The sequence below is a fragment of the Bacillus rossius genome, chromosome 1 (genome assembly GCF_032445375.1).
Source record: "Bacillus rossius redtenbacheri isolate Brsri chromosome 1, Brsri_v3, whole genome shotgun sequence".
Classification (NCBI taxonomy): domain Eukaryota; kingdom Metazoa; phylum Arthropoda; class Insecta; order Phasmatodea; family Bacillidae; genus Bacillus; species Bacillus rossius.
This window is the reverse complement of record NC_086330.1, coordinates 320,860,269-320,879,704: the sequence shown is the minus strand read 5'-3', so window position 1 is coordinate 320,879,704 and position 19,436 is coordinate 320,860,269.

The window sequence follows — 19,436 nt, the reverse complement described above, 5'->3', positions numbered from 1 at the left end:
GAACTCGAATGTTCTAGAAATATCTAGAAATATCTGGAAAAATCTAGAAAATTCTAGAATGAGTGCAAACTCTTATAATCGATATAGAATGTTTGAGAAATTTTTGGCTTCATCTAGAAAGTTCCAAAATGTCAAAAACTCTTATTATCGAGTTAGAATGTTCGAGAAAGTTCTAGAAAATTTCCGAATTATCTGGAAAATTCCAAAATGAGTACAATTGATTATGATCGATTTAGAATGATCGAGAAAGTTCTAGAAATTTTCCGAATGATCTGGAAATTTCCAAAATGAGTGTAATGGATTATAATCGATTTAGAATGTTCTAGAAAGTTCTAGAAAATTCTAAAATGAGTTCAATTTATTATAAGCTATTTCAAATGTTAGAGAAAGTTCTAGAAATTTCTAGAATGATCTAGAAAATTCTCATGAATTTTTCATTTACTAAACGTTTTCTTAAAATTATATTAATTCGTTAATTAGTTTACTCTATTAGATATACTCTATATACACCGCATGTTTAATGGCCGAATAAGTCTCTCAGTATCAAAAATAGAAATCTATAATATCTATGTTAAAAAATGTATCCTTATATAGTTTTATACCATAAAACATGATATGTATCTTAACCCGAGCAACGCCGGGTTTCGCTGCTAGTAAAACATACAAAACTTACAACAATTTTGATAGTTTGTGAAATTCAACTCCTAAAGGATGAAAGCGGGACAGTATGTTTTAAAAATTAATAATTATATTCACCGAATTTAATTCAGCTTATTGAATGATTTTGAATACCAATAAAGAACATAAGAAATTCACAATCACAATTTTTATACTTAGCGAAATTTTACCCCTAAGGGTTGAAAAGAGGGTAAGTATGTTTTAAAGATTAATTATTATAACTCCGTGTTTAATTAAGAGTAATGAAAGATTTTGGGTACTAATAATAAATATACAAAATCTTAAAACAACAATTTTGTATTGTGAAATTCAACCCATAAAGAGTTAAAAAGAATTAAGAGTATTTTTAAGATTATGATATATACATCTCATTACTTAATTAAGCCTAATAAATTACGTTCGGTACGATAATATACATGCAAAAACTACTAACCATTTTTTAATATTTTGCGAAATTCCACCATTAAGGTGTGAAAAAGGATATAGTTAATAATTATATCTCAAAATTCAATAAAGCGTACCTAGTAAGTTATATTGGGTACCAATAATAAACATACAACTACTAACCACAATTTTTATATTTTGCTTAATTCAACCCATAATAAATGAAAAAATTGTAAGTATATTTTGATTAATAATCATATTCCCAATTAAATTATTAAGCATTGAAAAATATTTTGTCTTCCAATAATAATCATACGAAAACTACCAACTACAATTTTACCTTTTTGCGAAATTCCAGCCATTAGGTGTGAAAAAGGGGTGAATATGGTTATAAGACAAATGTTTTAAACTTCGAATTTTAAAAATTCACAATAAAAAAATTGACACTACTAATACAAATACAAAAATCTACCAACCACGTTATACCATTTTGCTTTATTCAAACACTAAGTTTGGTAAAAAAAAAAAAAAAAGGAAGGTGTGTTTTTAAAACTAAAAAACGGAACTCATAAAAATAGAAGTAAAATACTAAAAAAAAACCTGCATCCAAACTAACGTATTGCTTATTTTTTGCGTTTTTAATAATTCATCTTTTAATGGGGTGATAACGCGGTAAGTTTTAATTTATTTTTAAAAATGGTATCTCCGAAACTAATTAAGTTTTATGTAAATAAAATGGTAAAAATAATAAACAAAAAAGTATTATTTTACTTAATTTCAGAATTCATCCCCTGATGGGTGTAAAGGGGTAATGTTAGAATTACAAAGAAAAATATGCATATTTCCGAATTAACTATATCTAAATGTTAGATATTAAGAATAAACCACAAGCACATAGAGTTACGAATTGTATTTTTTTTTTTTTTTTTCAGTTTTTCCGCATTTCGTCTTTTAAGGAGGATAAAAAGGTTGCCGGACTTTATTATGTGACCGTGTGGTGGACATGGAGAAATGACACAAACTCACTGTTTGTGTGTCTATGACCCAGGGGCGTAGCCAGGGGGGGGGGGGTTAGGGGTTCAAACCCCCCCCCCCCCCTTAGCACCAAATCTTTAATTAATTTCTTATTCATCACTCAAACAAATTTCATATTAAAATTAATAAAAATTTTACCATTACAATATTTAAATTTAAGTACCGAAAACTGCTAAAATAGCACTATTTTACACCTTAAAATCCAAATTTTCCCGGGGGAGGACCCCCGGACCACCCGCTTTAATACGCGGGGGAGGGGGGCCATGCTTCTTAACACCCCCCATACGCTAATCCTGGCTACGCCACTGCCCTACCTCCTTTAATTTTCAATTATGAAACTGGATTTCCCCATTTTCCACTCCCGTAGGGAAGGAATTTCATAATTTATTATATGTAGCATATGTCACTCTCCAGCCCACAAATTATAATTATACTAAAATATCATGTCATGTCGATGCGTTGTTCCTTTGCTGAGTGAAAGAAGGACAATCAGCGCGCGGGGTGTGGGGGGGGGGGGGGGGGTGAGGGGTAGGTCACTGACCTGGAGCGCGCGGTCGGTGCCGGCGTCTGGCTGCGCTGCCGGGCTGGCCGCGCGCTGTCGCAGCCGGGCCAACGCGCTCTTCAAGCTCTCCGTGCCAAGCGGGTGGGCGCCGCTACGCCCTGGCCGGGGCCCGCCCCCTGGGCGCCGCTACGCCCAGGCCGGGGCCCGCCGCGGTCCCATGCCGGTCCTCAGCGCCGGCGCGTCATCCCCGTCCGAGTCTGCAACCCGCACGGCGTGCCGCCACTCCGCTGCGCCCAGTGGCGGGGGTCACAGCCCCCAGAGGAAACATGCGATGGTGTGAGGGGAGGAACGTTTGGAAAGTTTCTAAGCCAAACTGCAACCTAAATTTGTACGAAGGTTTTGCCGATTCATCTTAAGGAAATATCGATATATTTCCTGACGGATTATGCTCAGGCTAGTTTTATGAATAACAATGATCAAATCCGATGAAATTGCGTCATTTCATGAAGCAGTATAATCTTTGAAGGTATCGACAGGTATTTACCAGACTCTAAAAAATACATAGTAAAATTTTAATTGTTACTTTTTTTCATTACCGTCCATAATTTTATTACAAAACTAGACAAACAAAAAAAATTAAAATGTAACGGGCCGGTGCGAGGCCCCGTGTCACTATTGGTATGCAGTTCAGAGAAAATGGCTCCCACCGTTGCCAGATTGTGATACCACCCGGCTCGTTAACATTAAAATTATTATTTTCTATGCCATCGATAGTTATAATAAGTTATATCTATTTTTTTCTGTGTTATATTTCTGTCGGGTCGTTATTGGGAGCGAAATTTTAGCTCTCGGCTGCTCGCGCGCATGTGCGAACGGAAGTACTTGCGAACGGAAGTAATACTTCTTTAGAGACATAACTCGCGAAAAGATGGCTAATCGGCGTGATTCGTCCATATATATTGCTTTCGTGAACAGCACAAGACATATACGGCATATAGGTATTAAAAAATTAAATTATATTAAATTAAAACTATACTGTATAATTTTCATCATTTATAGTGATAACAAATCACTAATGGTAACTTAAAAATACCTCAGAATGTGGCATTCAAATTAATATAGTCCTGTAGTTAACATCTAAATCAAGATATACCGCAGCACTATAAAGACTCAATAAATTAATTGTTACAGTTATTCAACGCCATGTTGAATGAAAGAATTTCGTTATGAAATGTTTACTGTTGAATCAGCTTAAAGCTCAGTAATGTTTAGGTTTGTTTGCAGGAAATATTTACATTATTTAAGTTGTTTAAGCAAAAACCAATATACAAACATACCTATACCTAGTGCCATAATATGTGGGTATTTTGAAATGTTTAAGTTTTTTTAGTAATCCAATATAAGTATGTTATTTTTTAATTTGAATATATGTTGAGTTTTCTAAGAACATAAGATAGTGTCTTTTGACAGTTTAAACAGTTTTTACATCCTGAAAAAAAAATAATATATGTATATTACCAAAACCAACAAATAACCTTTATACTGGATGACAGTTTTTCACATTCAGTCACTATTAATAATCAGGTATTTAATTATTATGCGTTTAAATCAAACAGAGCACAAACAATTTAATATTAAATTATTTAAATAATTTTATGACGAACATGATTGAAACCAAGATGGCATTTCTCAGTTAAGTTTCCTTATTAGAAATAATTGAATATTATCTTGATGAAATACAAGAAAATGTTTTACTGAATTTTACATTCAGGATTTTTCTGAACGAAATAAAATTGTTAAATTTATTATTTCCTTTAATTTTCGTTACATTATAGGGTTATGTCAAAAACTTGTAAGCTCTATGGGTATATCTGGCAACAAAGCACACCGAATCAAAGACAATAGCAGTTCTCGCGCATTGGAACAAGAAAGTAAAAGCCCATCAAAATGAACACTGAAAACTAAAAATGAGACAATTTTTAGAGGTTTCTTAGCTTGTACGTTTTTTCTGCGTTAACATGTCACCAGCGTTTCTGTCAAAATTGCAGTCGCCATCGTCAGGGTAATAGTCCCCTACAGTAGGTGACATTGCCGTGTTGATGACGACTACAATATGAACCTTAAATTCGGTAACAATTAACTTTTCACGCGGCTACATCACACAAGCCAAGACACCTCTTACAACATAAAACCCAAGTTTATATTTTTAATAAGTACACAAAACATATAAATATCATTTAGGATAAAAATGCGGTTACAAACTATGATCTTCAAACAGTCAGCATCAAATCACAGATGTCCTTAATAAAAATATATTATTTAATGTAAGCATATTGAGAAAAACCATTGGTTGATTTTAACCCAGTCTTAACATGGGGTTTAGTGGGAGTTTCGTATGAAAAAATATATATATTTCCTAATGCTGTATCAATTTTTGAAATTTTTCCCAGATTAATATATTTTCATTTGTTTGGGTGCTTGGTAAATGCCTTATCTGTATCAATGCCTTATATATCTTTTTCCGAATTCGTTAGTTAAGTTGATGTGATGTTTCATAAATATGTTTCAAAGCATTATTAAGTCAGAGATGTGGCGGGGTGAAAGAGCGCGTATCTGCCGGTGCGGGTTCGATAACCACTGTACTTATTATTTTTATTTTTACTTTTCTTATTTCTCACAATATTAAACTAGTAATCACAAAATTTAAATAGGTCCAAACAGTTAAATTACACAATTGTGGCAGGTTTGGAATAAAATCACAAACCACTCTCTACAGTAAATGAAATTCAAAACTGTACAATTAAAAAAAACCTGTTTTAATATATTAATTAACTAATTTCGAGTAAATATTGCTAATTAAATTTATTAATTCTAATTATATATATTTAACTGTTCAAATATATTTAATTTCTGTTATTAATAGTTTAATATTGTGATGAATAAAAATTTGTAAAAAAAAAGTACCAGTGTGTATCAAACCTGAGCCGGCAGATTACCAGGCAATGCGTTTGACCACTGAGCCACGCCCCTGACTTAGAAATTATTTTAAACATATTTCTCGAACAACATTTCAACTTAAATAACAAATTCGGAAAGTATTTTAAAGCATTGGTACATATTAGGCGTTTACCAAGCACCCAAACGAATGAAAAGATTCTAATCTGGGTGAAAATTTCCAAAAATTGAAACGTATGCAGGACTAAAATTCATAGTTACGAACGCGAGGGACCAGGCCGCGATGATAGGTTGGGAGCCTGCTGATGACGCTGACGTCACGCGCCATCCACTGACGTAAGACATGACAAGCATGCCTGGCCGGATTACAAGGGTCGTCGCTACCCCCCTTCCTCCCCCCTCCGCTCCCCGCGCGGCGCCAATGCCTCGGCGCCGTTATCCGTCGCTGAGCGGCCTTGGGAATTCCGCGGGCCGTCGCGTCAGCTAACGACGCCCTTCTCAACTTTTAGGGCGTCGAGTCGACCCGGGATGACGCGACTCGTCATCAGCCCCTCTCGTCCCTTCGAGAAGGACGCCCCTAGGTACTTAAGTCGCGACGCCGGCCTCCGCGACAGTTCCGAGCGGATTCCGAGCGAAGGGAAGTGCGACAGCGGCGAAGAGGGTGAGAGAACCACCCCCCCCCCTTCCTCCCTTCATAAGAACCCTGAGAGTGGCGTGACGCAGTCTGACTGGGCGACGGAGTTTGGCGACGGAGTTACGCGACGGTGAGTGCCGTGAGGAGTGCGAACTGCGGAACTTACAAACATTGAGTGACATGAAAAACATTTTTAAATGTCATTGATTTGTGTTCAGTGTAAATATTAGAAATCAATAAAAGTGAAATAAATCTTAATTGGGCTATCCATTACGAACTCAGTTTCCCCCACATTAAAAAATTCATAGCAATATTTTATACGAATCTCCTATTTAACGCAATGTTGTTTCTGCTTACAGCCAAACAAAACACGCAGGAAATATCATTAAAAAAAAAATTCTACAACCAACTACACTCCACTGCGCAGTGTGTTGTAACTCCCAATTATGTGCAAAAAGGTTCTGTCTTCGGGTACCAGTTAGGGGATTAGTTAGTTATAACGCTCTAATTGTGATATCAGATCATGCTTAGCTTGTAAGTTGCCCTGTGATTAGCCCACTGTCGTAAAAGTGAGCACGTTTATAAGGGCAATTAAATAAGTAGATGGCTAAAACAAATGTTGAATGGTCATATATTTGTAACATAAATATTTGTAAATAAAACAATAAGATAAAAAATTTTACAAAATAACTGATTTCACTTGCATGTAATTCAGATGGTAAAATAATATTTTTGTAATAGATTTCAGGGAGTAATATTTTTATTAGTTAATAATTTTCTAGGTTTACTGAATTTCTACGATTAATATCTTTTAAGTTTTTTTATTTTCAAAATACATAATTTTACAATTTTTCTGACTAAAAAAACAGACAAAAAAACCATATTAAACGTATCATAGTTTAAGTCTAATGCAGTATTTATAAATCTTTAATTTTCTGCGTCAATTCCTTATTTGAAAAACCTGGAATTTCATGCACGTCAATAGTATAAATTAATGGCTCAGGAGTGGGAGTGTGATTTTGGTGACGAAGTCCGCCATCTTATCTATTGTGACATCACGGCGGCCATATTGGATTACCTTGACCTTGGATCTTCAGCCCGGCCACCATTTTGAGTTCAGACATATTGAATTCAGCTGTATTGAATTCTGCCAGTTTGAATTTCGCCATATTAAATTACGCCATCTGGGATAGAGTGCCCCACTCCGAAATGTGGCATTTTTCGTTGTGGTAGAACCTTTCGCCATCATTGATTCTGAAGTCATATCCACCATTTAGTTTTCGTCTGCATAAGGTTGCCATATTGTGTTATGACATCACAACCACTTTTATAAACTATTATATTACATTCGCCATTTTGTTTTCGTCTGTTAGAGACCTAATCTTGAATGATGTCACAGCCACCATATATTTTTTTTCCTGCTCGAGGTTGCCATCTTGGATAATGAAATGACCGCCATCTTTTTTTGCTATTTTGTTCATAGAGTGCACCAGCATCGCTCTGTCTTATGCACGTGAGGTCGATGTTACATTACTTACCAGTGTTGTTATGACAGTTATCGATAAATTAAATTTTTTATTTTATACAAAATACATTGAAAGCAAGGTGATTCGCACCATCACAGCTCGGACTTATGGATTGGAAAACATACACCTTTGACATACGGCCATCGAGATATTTACGAGTTTGGGACTGATAAAGTAACATATAAAATATTACATTTTCGAACTTACATATATATATATTTATTTATTTATTTAATTTCAAGGAATAATGATAGCATCACCTACTAGAGGGAATTATCACCATCTTCATTTTCAGTACTTGCTACTAGGAATGCTATTGAATACACCGTCTGCTAGAGGGTGCTGCCGCTATAATAGTTTAATTTTTACCCACTAGAGTGCATAAATATTTATTACCGTGGTATTCACGATCTTGTCAGCCATCTTGGCTGCCATATTGAAAATCTGTAATTACTAAGATTAAATTAGAAAAAAATTACAAAAATTATAAAAAAATCTCAAATTAATATGTTGAAATGATGCTTAAAGATGATAAAAAAGCTTCAACGAGAAGATTTCGAATTCTTACAAAAAATTAATGAATATTAGATTGTGTTTGTGATAGCTACGATGATTTCCATTGTTACTTTGAGGCTAATGATAAAACAGAAGATTGTAGAAATTTTAAAAATATTATTAACATACATGTGATAACGATGACAGCAGCAGAAGAGATTTATTACACATAATGGGAAGATCCTAAGATATTGGTCAATAAATTAAGATTTCTACTTGCTTCACAAAACTACGAAAATGTATCAATCGCCCAAAGAAACATGGACTATAATTCGTGAAATGAGAAGTCCGGGCTACGTGCAATAATGACTTGTTTTACCTGCATAAGATAATAGTTAGAAATAATTATATTTTGATGTAAATTTTTTTTATTTATTGTAATCTCATTTATAAATAAAAGCGTGTTTTCGCAACATAACTTCGAAAACAAATATGTTAAAATTGATACCAAGGACTAACAAAATTGTAAATATGTGTCCTTCCAAATGTGCATCCTTTTCTATATGTGTGCGCCCTTTTTATTGTAAGACCAAATGTACGTCCTTTTATGATAGGGTGTCAAATATACGTCATTTTTATTGAATGTGCATCCAAAGTGCGTCCTTTTTTGTGTGTCTTTTTCTGTTGAATGTGGGTTTTTTTTAATGTGCTACTAAGTGTGTTGAATGAGTGTTCAAATGTGAGTCATTTTGTTGGCTGTGTGTCATAGATAACGAATGTGTGTCGTTTTCGTTAAATGTGCGTAGTCAAGTTTGTAGTCAGAACTGAATATTTAATGTTTCAAAATATATTGGTCGTGTATTAGGGTAAAGCATTTTTTTCAGGGAGTATTCTTCCTATAGAGGTGTAAAACTTGTTTAGCTAGTTGGTCTATTTGCTTGTAGTAGATTATATTCATACTGAAGGCCTGACATTTTGGAGATTCTTGTCTTTCCTGCTTGAAAATAGACCATATTTGTTTCAAACAATGCCAAAAAACAAAATACAAGGTCTTGGTGTGAGATTCACTTGGCCTATACACTTGTTTGCGCTAGTAGTTAAAATATGTACCAAATACGGCCTCCATGGTAGACTTATTGATATTGATTAACATATTCAGCAGGGCAGGTATCTTGTATTGAGTCCTTCAGAATGATTAGTATGGCTGTCGGAACGAATATGAAAAATCTGATGCTAAAATTTCAATTGTATTTTAGCTTTGATTTTAACACCCGGGACATCGGCATATTAAGATCAAGCATCGTGTGTTTTATACCAGAAAGAAGACTTGCTGAAGGTTTTTTTTTGTTTCTTAGTTTCGTAGCAATTTCTTTATTTTTGTGGCATTATGTCCTAGGTTTGAGTATTTCTGTTGAATCACATACACTGCAACATTTTTTTGCGGCCGCAAATGTTACATTCGTAGACCTAATTTTTGACTCTCGTTCTGTTTTCGTACTTGGCATGATGATAGGCTAGCATCGCGCTGCGTGCCTGGAGCGAACAGTTGGATGACCGCTCCTACGTTCCTGCTCGCTTGCAACTCTCACGTGCGGGGTCAAGTCTACCTACACACGCCGACAGGCGGACCCTCGTCCAGCTTCCAGCGTCTGGCTCTAGCCTTGAGAACCTTTTTTTTGAAAACTCTGTGGTTAACATGCTTGAATTTAGGTATTTCGGACAAAACTACGTGACTGCTCTTAACTTTATGTGTATTTGTATACAAATTTCCTACACGATGATAGGGAAAAAAAACAAAGTTGCTGCTATGCTTGTGGAAGGTATCGAACACACGACACGTGGTCCATAAGTGACTGTCACTTTCTTATGTGTCCTACTGTTTCATGTGATATAAATGTTTTCTTTTATTTTACGTACCTGGACCTTAAACTGTTTAATATATAAATAAACATTTTAATTAACTCTGTACTGCCTGGTATAAAAGTGTGTAATTAAATAAGCAATATTTTAATGATTTTTTGTAATTTTTTTTAAATTCGAATGTAAATAATTACGAATTTAAATAATGGTGTTAAAAATGTTATCATCAGCTTACTGTAGGCTGGTAGATGAGTAATTTAAGCCTCTTTAGGATTATTCATCACTTTATATTAAATACGTAGTTTTTATCTAAAATAAACATTTTTGTATCGAACAAGGATCTAAAAAAAGGACAGGAATCGATGGAGTCGATAAGTATATTAACTTTTACTTTTTTAAAAAATTTTGGAATTTTTTACATATTTTTAGCTTAATAATTACAGATTTTCAAGATTGTAGCCAAGATGGCCGACAATATGGCAGATGCCATTGTTATAAACACTACTGCACTCTAGTTGGTAAAAATGAGACGATTTGTGTTGTATGTGGCACTAGCACTCCTAGTATCGAGTATTGAAATCAAGATGGCGGCATCACCCTCTAGCAGTTGGTGTGTTCACTAGCGCTCCTAGTAGCAAGTATTGAAAATAAAGATGGTGATAATTTATTCTAATAGTTGATGTTATTATTATTCGTTTGTAATTAAAAAGACTAGTCCAAATATGTGATATTTTTATATAACTTATTTAAGTCTCAGACTAGTAAATATATTGATGGCCGTGTGGTCAAAGGTGTATGTTTTACAACCCAGAGGTCCGACCTGTGATGGTTCGATCACCTTATTTTCAATGTATTTTGTAAAAAAAAAAATTAATTAATTGTTAAGTGCCATAACAACACTTGTAGGTAATGTAACATCGATCTTACATGCATGAGTCAGAACGATGCTGGTGCACTCTAGGAACAAACAGCTGAAACTAAGATGGCGGGCATTACTTTACATCCATGATGGCGACATCCACCATAAAAAAAATCAAAATGGTGGCAGTAACATTCTCCATTATTACGTCCTCCAGCAGACGAAAACATGGTGGCAGTCATGTCTTAATCAAAGAAAGTAATTGTGATGTCATAATCCAAGGTGGCGGAATGATGTTACAATATAAGATGGTAATCTCCAGCAGACTAAAACAAAATGGTGGATGTGACGTCAGAATATAAGATGGCGGAAGGTTTTGCCGTAACGAAAAGTGCAATATTTGGGAATGGTGCACTCTATTCCAAGAAGGCGGAATTCAATATGGTTTAATACAAAATAGCTATCGGGGTAAATTTCCAGTTCAAGGTCATAAAGACGGCCACCGTGACATCACAAAACAAGATTGTGGACTAAGCCACTGGGCCAGGAGGAACCAATTTATAGCCTACTACTCACGTCTATCTTAATACTTTTATTTTCATCTTATGTCTACACATTACTGTACTCGTCAATAACTTAAGCTAACTTCTTTTTTTTCATGCGTTTCAAAGAAGGTTAGATTTTTGATTAATGATTCATGTTTATATTCTTTGAACGTATTTGTCAAATGGTGTGGTGTATAAGTGACATAAATGTCTGCAGCAATGTAACAATTTACTCTATTAAAATACTATCATACTTTATTTAAAACACTTTAGCTTAAAATTTATTTTGTAGGTATAAAATAACGTGGTATAAAGTTGAAAGCATTTTATTAAAAACCCTTTTTCGGATAGTTCGCATTAAAATTGTTGTGTTATTTATTTTTAACAAGACAAGAAATTCAATTAACAGCCAAAAAACACAATTAAAAAGATTTAAAAAAAACACTGAAAATGTTAATACACGCGTTCTTATGATTCAAATTCAAATTAATTAAAAGGCTATAAATATTAATTCAGTGACGTAAAGTTATGATAAAAAAACTTATTTGAACTTTTTTCTTTAGGCATCCTGTAAAGGTTGACTTCTAGTGGAAGCTGGTCTTGGACAAGTAAATAAATTATTTGCATTCCTAAAACTTTCGTTGTCGCAATTATGCAATCGATCAATTTTATGAGATCAAGTACTTTATTGCTAGCTAATGTAAAAAAAGAGAAAACTACAATGAAAATTATATTTATAGATTATAAAGATGAATGTAAGTAATTCTTTCATAAGTGAAAATTCAACAACAAATAAACTAAACTAGTCGACCCATGCGGAATTCCGCGGTGCGCACCAAATCGTTTTGTGTGGTATTCCATTCTTTAAAAATTTGGGAGAAACTACATTTTGAAGAAGAACAGAAAAAAGTAAACGGGTGTTGGTACAAAATAAGACATGTAATTGAACACATCAGTACAAATTGCTGTTACACATTTTTTTTACAGAAGTATTATATTCAAGCATACCAATAATATACGCGTTTACGAAACCTCTTTAAATGCAATGTTGGAAATGATTATGTGAACATCGTTCACTTTTTGGTTGTACGTATCTTCAATACTAACTAATGATATGAGAAGTAAATTTAAGAGGTTATGTTTGTAGGTTATGTTTGTGATACAAAATATCAACAGTAATTTCAAAAGTACTTACTTATAACAAAATTCTGACGTGCCAGAAGTTTTGGTTATGTGGTTTTTGGTGGAATTTTTTAGTTAAATAGAAGGTTCCTTTAAGATTTCTTTATCATAAGTTTTTTTTTTATGACGGAAGCGCAATTTAAAAAATAAATATGTAAACGCTGATGTTTCAAGTGGATATCCGATTCTATATTTATCGAATCCGATTCTATATTTATCGGATCCGATTCCATATCTATCGAAAAATCGACACATCCATTAAAGGACATATTCTAAGATGATTTTAAATCTCAAATTTAAGAGGAGCGGTACATTTTTAAACCGTGGGTCTATTTTTCGTCATTAGCCGCCACAATAAGCTTTGAAATGATGGGTAAATCATGAAATTTGTTAAAGTAATAAGGAAGAACTTAAGGACCGACAGAAAAACAGGCTAGAGAAATAATATATAAGATAGCTAAATCATTCAATGTATTCTTAGGTAAGAAAAACTAAACTTTCTGGTATCGCTCTATAAAGTTGTTTCATCAACTGACTATGATTAATGAATAATTATTGCTACGCTTATTTTAACGAAGTTACAGTACTGGACAGCATTATTAAAATATGGTACTTTTTAGAAAAACATCCATTCTTAATTACAGCTTTGTTGAAAGTTGAAAAATCATTTCAGTTAATTTGAGGTAAAAGCGTATCATTTTAAACAAAATATTTAAATTGCCTTCAAAATATTGTACATAAAAGACATTTTTCAATAACAATGTTTCTACAAACTCGAATACTTATTTACTCTTTCTTGTGTATAATAACAAAATAATGAACATCTAAGTAGGATATTATATCAATGCAATAATTAAAAAATATATATATATCAAATAATTGATACAATTTGGCTGTGAATATCCAGTATGTAAAGCGATCCCAATGTAAATTATCGTGTCTGAGAGCCCAAATTTAATACTTCGAAAATCCTTGTTTTATTTTTATTTTCTACATTTAATATTAGAAAGCGTGGATTTTTCAATAGCTCAATTATAAAATGTAACGGTAATTTGTTTCTAAAATTGCCTGAAATTACATTTCTTAAGTGTAGCTACCCTTGATGAGTTGGTCACTTAGCAGAGTGCATTGGATTTACAAAACACGGCAATTTGTCTGCTATCAGTTTGTACAAAATATTAAAATAATGGTTATTTTATTCCTAGTTCAACACGAGCTCCATTATCTTACTTAGATTTCTGCACGCTAGGTATTTTTATGTGGGTGCGAGGTCTGCAACCATTTTTAGTACACTTGAAAAATTCTGTCACTCATAAAAGTGTACAATTTATGACTTAAAAGACGTCATTAGTTGAAAAGTTCTAGTATTGAACAAAAATTTAATGCAGGCACAGAAGAGGATTAAAATTAACATTTCGTAAAAAAAAGTATTAAACTAAATGAATTATCTACGACTTCAAATTAAAGATATATCTAGTGGAATATTGTACTTATTTCTCCTAGGCAGTGCTTACTTTCAAGACCTTATTTATTTTGTTGTGAAATTTTTCATGAAACAACTATAGTGATGACTTCCTGGAATGATATGCTATCAAATATTTGCAATACAAACTAGCTTGTTTGCTGCCAAATACATTCAGTGTTACTTAAAGATAATATTTACTACATGTAGTCTTACATTATTTTAGTGAAATAGGTAGTTTAGACGAGTTAGTTATTCATTTATTGAATCAAGAACAAAGTTTTATTGCTTGTCACATTTCAAGTAAATTTACGATTATATAATAGTACCCATTTTAATAAGAGTCTGCTTAAATTAAATAAATATATTTTTCTGCTAAGTTATACCTTATATTTGTTTATTTTATTATATTTTTAAATAATACAAAAAAAATTCTTGAACTATCATAACGTTGTTAATGACAAGAAAGAAAAAACTAAGAATCGTTTTCAAGGCACAAAATAAATTATGTTTACACATAAATACAATCAAAGAAAAAATTCTTTAAGTTGAAACTTTCTATCAGATAGCTGCACTCATTGTTACTTCAAAATTTGTAGCCATATCTCTAGCTCATGTTTAGTTTGTTTATATATATATATATATACATATATATATATATAGCCAAGTATTGATGACAGGGAGAGCACAGGAGACGTAAAAACACCAGATAAATTTATGATATTGGAGAATAAATCGGTTGTGACCTATCATAATGAATCAATCTAGAATTTTCCATTTGATGATTTTATGGAACCCTAGAAAAATTAAACCTGGATTTCTGCACTAGGATGACGTTTTGGTAGTTTTTCATTGCCAGGGACTTATATTTGACGATGTTGGCACACAAATTCTTTTGATTTTACAATTTTACTGACCTAGTGGAAAGAGTTGGGACTTTACTTAGACAACTACGTATATACACCCAAGTCTTACCCGGTACTCGAACCCAGAACTCTCGCACCGAGAGTCGACGTGCAGCCGACTTCGTTAATGATTTTTTTTGACCCAGTTCTATATTAAAATTCAATGTGAGGTCAAAGGTCAAGGTCATTATAATTCATCAGAATTAACAGTTGAGTTAGTAATGAGTGTGAATGTATAGAAACGTACTGAATATTTGGTAAGTGCCATAAATGAGACCAAAACCCAAAGAGTTTACTTCAATCAAGGTAAAAATTTTGTTTTTAAATAAATTAAAACAATTTAGAAACGTATCAAGAACATTTACATCTAAATAAGATATTTTATTAATAGTAGTAATTAGTTTGTGGTTGAAATTTTGTTTTGGATAACATTTATTTATATTTTAAATTTTTTAGATTCTTTTTCAAGATTTTAAAAGCAAGTTGGGAGATTTTTATATTATGGTAACATGAATGACATAGCAAATAACTATAACTTATTAACCATTATTATATTTTAATTCTTTGATTAAAATGTTTTTTAATTTTCTTATTTATCATAGTGAATGGTCCAAGAATTTCGAGAGTGTATTATATAATTTTATGTGGAATAAGAGCGAAAATATTTTACCATCATTTCAAGGGTAAACTTTTATTTTAATTATTTTTCGTGAATTTTGTTTATTTATAGTGTTTACGTTTACTTTTTTAATGTTTGGGATGTTTCACAATCGAGGTATGATTTTTTTATGCTTTTAAATGTAGTTGTTAACACGTTTTGAGATTTTACGAAAATGTACCTTGATGGATTCTATCAAATGTTTGGGTAAAATTTTACCTTAAAAAATTTACATGTTTTTCTCCTTGGAGAAATTTTGTGGAAATAAAGCTTATTTATGGAAAATTGAAAGGGATTGTTCCAGAAGGTAAAATCCTTTCTGTCACGAAAATTTGCCAAACGTTACGGTACCTAGTTTTTTTCTAAGCGTAAAACTTGTAAATCAATTAAATTTTTTGACGAATATTGGGTTAAACAAACTGAACAAATAAATAACTTTTACATTAAATATAGTTTTATTTATATCTTGTATTTAAATTTATACTTAGCCTAAGCATGTTTTATAGTCTTGACACACGAATAAGTGTGATTCACCAATTATAAACTAAAAAAAAAATTCGGAATACACTAGTAAATAATAGAATATCTTGAGCTTATTTTTATATTTGAAACAGGTTAGGTTGATATATAAGATTCACGATTTTTGCTTTACAGAACTATAGCAATGAAAACATGAATTTAACTTTTATATTTATTTAACGCACTGGACGTAAAAATTACTTACTATAAGAGAAATTTTATGTTTGTGCGTCAAAAATATAATCTAAAAGCACAGTTTAGCTACTGTAAGTTTGTTCAGCGTTAAGGAGTCTCATAACTAAGTTATTTCGAAGACTTCAAAATTATCGTCAAAATGTTTACGAAACAATCGCTTAAAAAAGGAAAAAAACATATTTTTGAATTGAAAAACCAGAGAAAAAAATGTTTTAATACAAACGTACACGTTCATAGATAAAGTGACGTCAAACATGATCAGAAGGTGATAATCTTATCTATCTGGAGTTTTGTATATTATTACATCTGAGTGTACCAACCCCTCAAAACTTGACTTTACGGGATGAATGGTTTGATAACAGTTTATCAGGAGTATGAAGGCGATAAAATCCAGCGGCTGTTGTAAAAAGCAGAGATTTCTTTCGTGAATACCCTGACGCAATGCGTAATATTTTTAACTTCCAATACAAAACCTAAAGTCTATCTAAATTATGCCAAAAATCATAAGCCAGTTAACGCCACACTTTTTTTTTTCTTGTTTCAACAACGCTTTCGCATGAAAGTTTCTTAGGAAGTATTTCTCGTGATAAGATTCAACATTTGTGAAGAAAAAATGTAATAGCTCACGTTCAAGCTGTGATGCAGCCATGACAGTAAATTTCTTTATGGACATAAATTTAATAACAGTTGCAAAAAAAATTACTAAAGAACTACGTGCTAACTTTTGGCAATGCTATGTCCAAAATAGTTTTAGTTAAACAAAATATTTAAAAACTAGCTGCAGAAACTGGCGTTGCCCGGGGTTGAACACATGGTGAAGAGGACTTTTTTCGAAACCAGATGTAGACAGTAATTGTCTTCTTAATTTGAATGTCAAGGGTGCAGAATAATTTCTATCACTGGCATAACCCGACAGACGTTGTCCTGCCAGTGTTTATTTATTTACCTCTGTATATATAAAATGAATTGTCTGTATGTAATCTAGACTCTATAAAGCAATATAGAAAAAAGTGGAAAAATGAAAGATTACTGATACTTAAAAAATTCCATTATCTAGCTAATGATGGCCATGGGTTGAAATGCCTCATTCAATTTTGTTTTGTAATTTGTTTGAAGTAAGTACACATAAACAAAGCATCTATCCATCTCTCTAAATAAATAAATATATATATACATATATATACATCTATATATATCTATGTATCTCTCTATTTCTGTTAATCTCTCTCTACATATATAAAAATATATACTCCCATTATCTCTATCTCTCTCGTCGATAACTCTATATATGCCTCTATATAGCTTTATATATATCTTTTATCTAACTCCTTTTCATTCTCTATACCTCGCTATATCTCACTCTATCTCTCTGTCTCTCTTTATCTCACTCTGTATATATCACTCTATCTCTCTCTGTCTCTATTTTATATTTAATTCAATTTAATGGTGTCGTGCGTACGCACTCATAAAACGGAAACAGTCGAACTTCCGCTATACAATATTAAATAAACACATTTGTTGAAACGACAATCGGACTACCTATTGTTTATATCACACACGAACTGAAATTTTGCTGTTTGTATTCTATTTAATTCAATTCAAAGAATTATCGCTGTTTCTATTTAATGCATTTCAATTCAGTAATGTGTGTGCACACATACACCGAAAACACTATATGGAATACCCTCCACACGTTTGGCACTTCTTATATTCTTAGCAAAGCTTCTTTATTTGTTACTCTGTCGATTCATGAAGGTGAGCATTCTCTGTGGCACCATATCTTTAAACAGCTTCAATCCATCCAGTTCATGTTAAGCTCCTAAAGAAGAACCCAGGTAATAAAAATCGCTCATACTTCAAGCTTCAATCAAGCTTTCCATGACAAGCAGCCAATTTCGCAGCAAGCTTGTCAATGCGTGTATGTTACCTTGCAGCAAGCTTTATTCAAGCTGACTAGTCTACGCGTAAGCCTGCCGAGGCAAGCCAACAACACCTATAATGCAGAGAAGGTGCAAAACTGAAGGCCTTCAGTAAGCTTTCGTAAGGCCAAACTCAGCCTTAATGGTCAAATTTAAGTTTCTCAATTTATTTTTATTTAATCTATGATGATGCCATTTGTGTCAGGCTTGTACGAAAAATTTCCAGTAAATGATAAGCTTGCAGCAAGCTTACGTGCTAAATGAGTAAAACACTCCCAAAATATGTATTCACAACTGGTTCTTTAGTGAATTTTTTTTAATGTGAAATGTCCTGGACCATCTGAAGTTTTGAATGCAGAGGTAAGGGAACACGACCTACCAGATACAGGGGCAACTACATCCACGATGTCTGTAACGACCGAAAGAGCTGAACTTGACGTCCTGCTTCCGGTTTCAATCAAGCGCCAGGAAAACTGCAGAGAAGCTCGTCCGCAGCTTGCGCGGGCTTCGAGCTCAGGACCCGAGAGCTGAGATCCAGCCGAGCGGCGAAAACACAAATCTAGCTCTTCTTTGCCGACTCTGTTCTACGTGGGCCGAACCTCGCTATCGCTACATCCTTAGAGCCATCGCGACATCGAGTCCACTCGACAGCGCTTCTGACGATAGAAAATATCGAGAGCAAGGAGATTGTTTTCAAAGTAGGCAATCGTGTTGCATCAGATTTTGCGATTTCTTTCCTTCCGTTGAGACTCGAGAGAGGGCTTGACGTCACAGTGGCAACGTAGCGTTTGATAACAGCTTTTTAAATAACACCAATATAACAAATAGTTAAGAAAAAATTTGTTTTAAGTTAAATTATGAACTGATTTTTAAAGTAATAATTTCCTTTCTTATCATATACAAAAGATCTGGTTCTCAGCATTAACTTTACCATTCTTAAAAGCTATATGCCATAAATACCGCCTCCACGCATTGCTCATTACGGTGGCAACTATGCATTTATAAGTTCCTATAGTTTCACATCTAGTGACGAAATTATAGTTTTGAAAGATTTTGGACATAGAGAATAACTTCACAGAAAAAACTCAGAATAAAAAAAAAACTAATTGGGAATTACCGATGA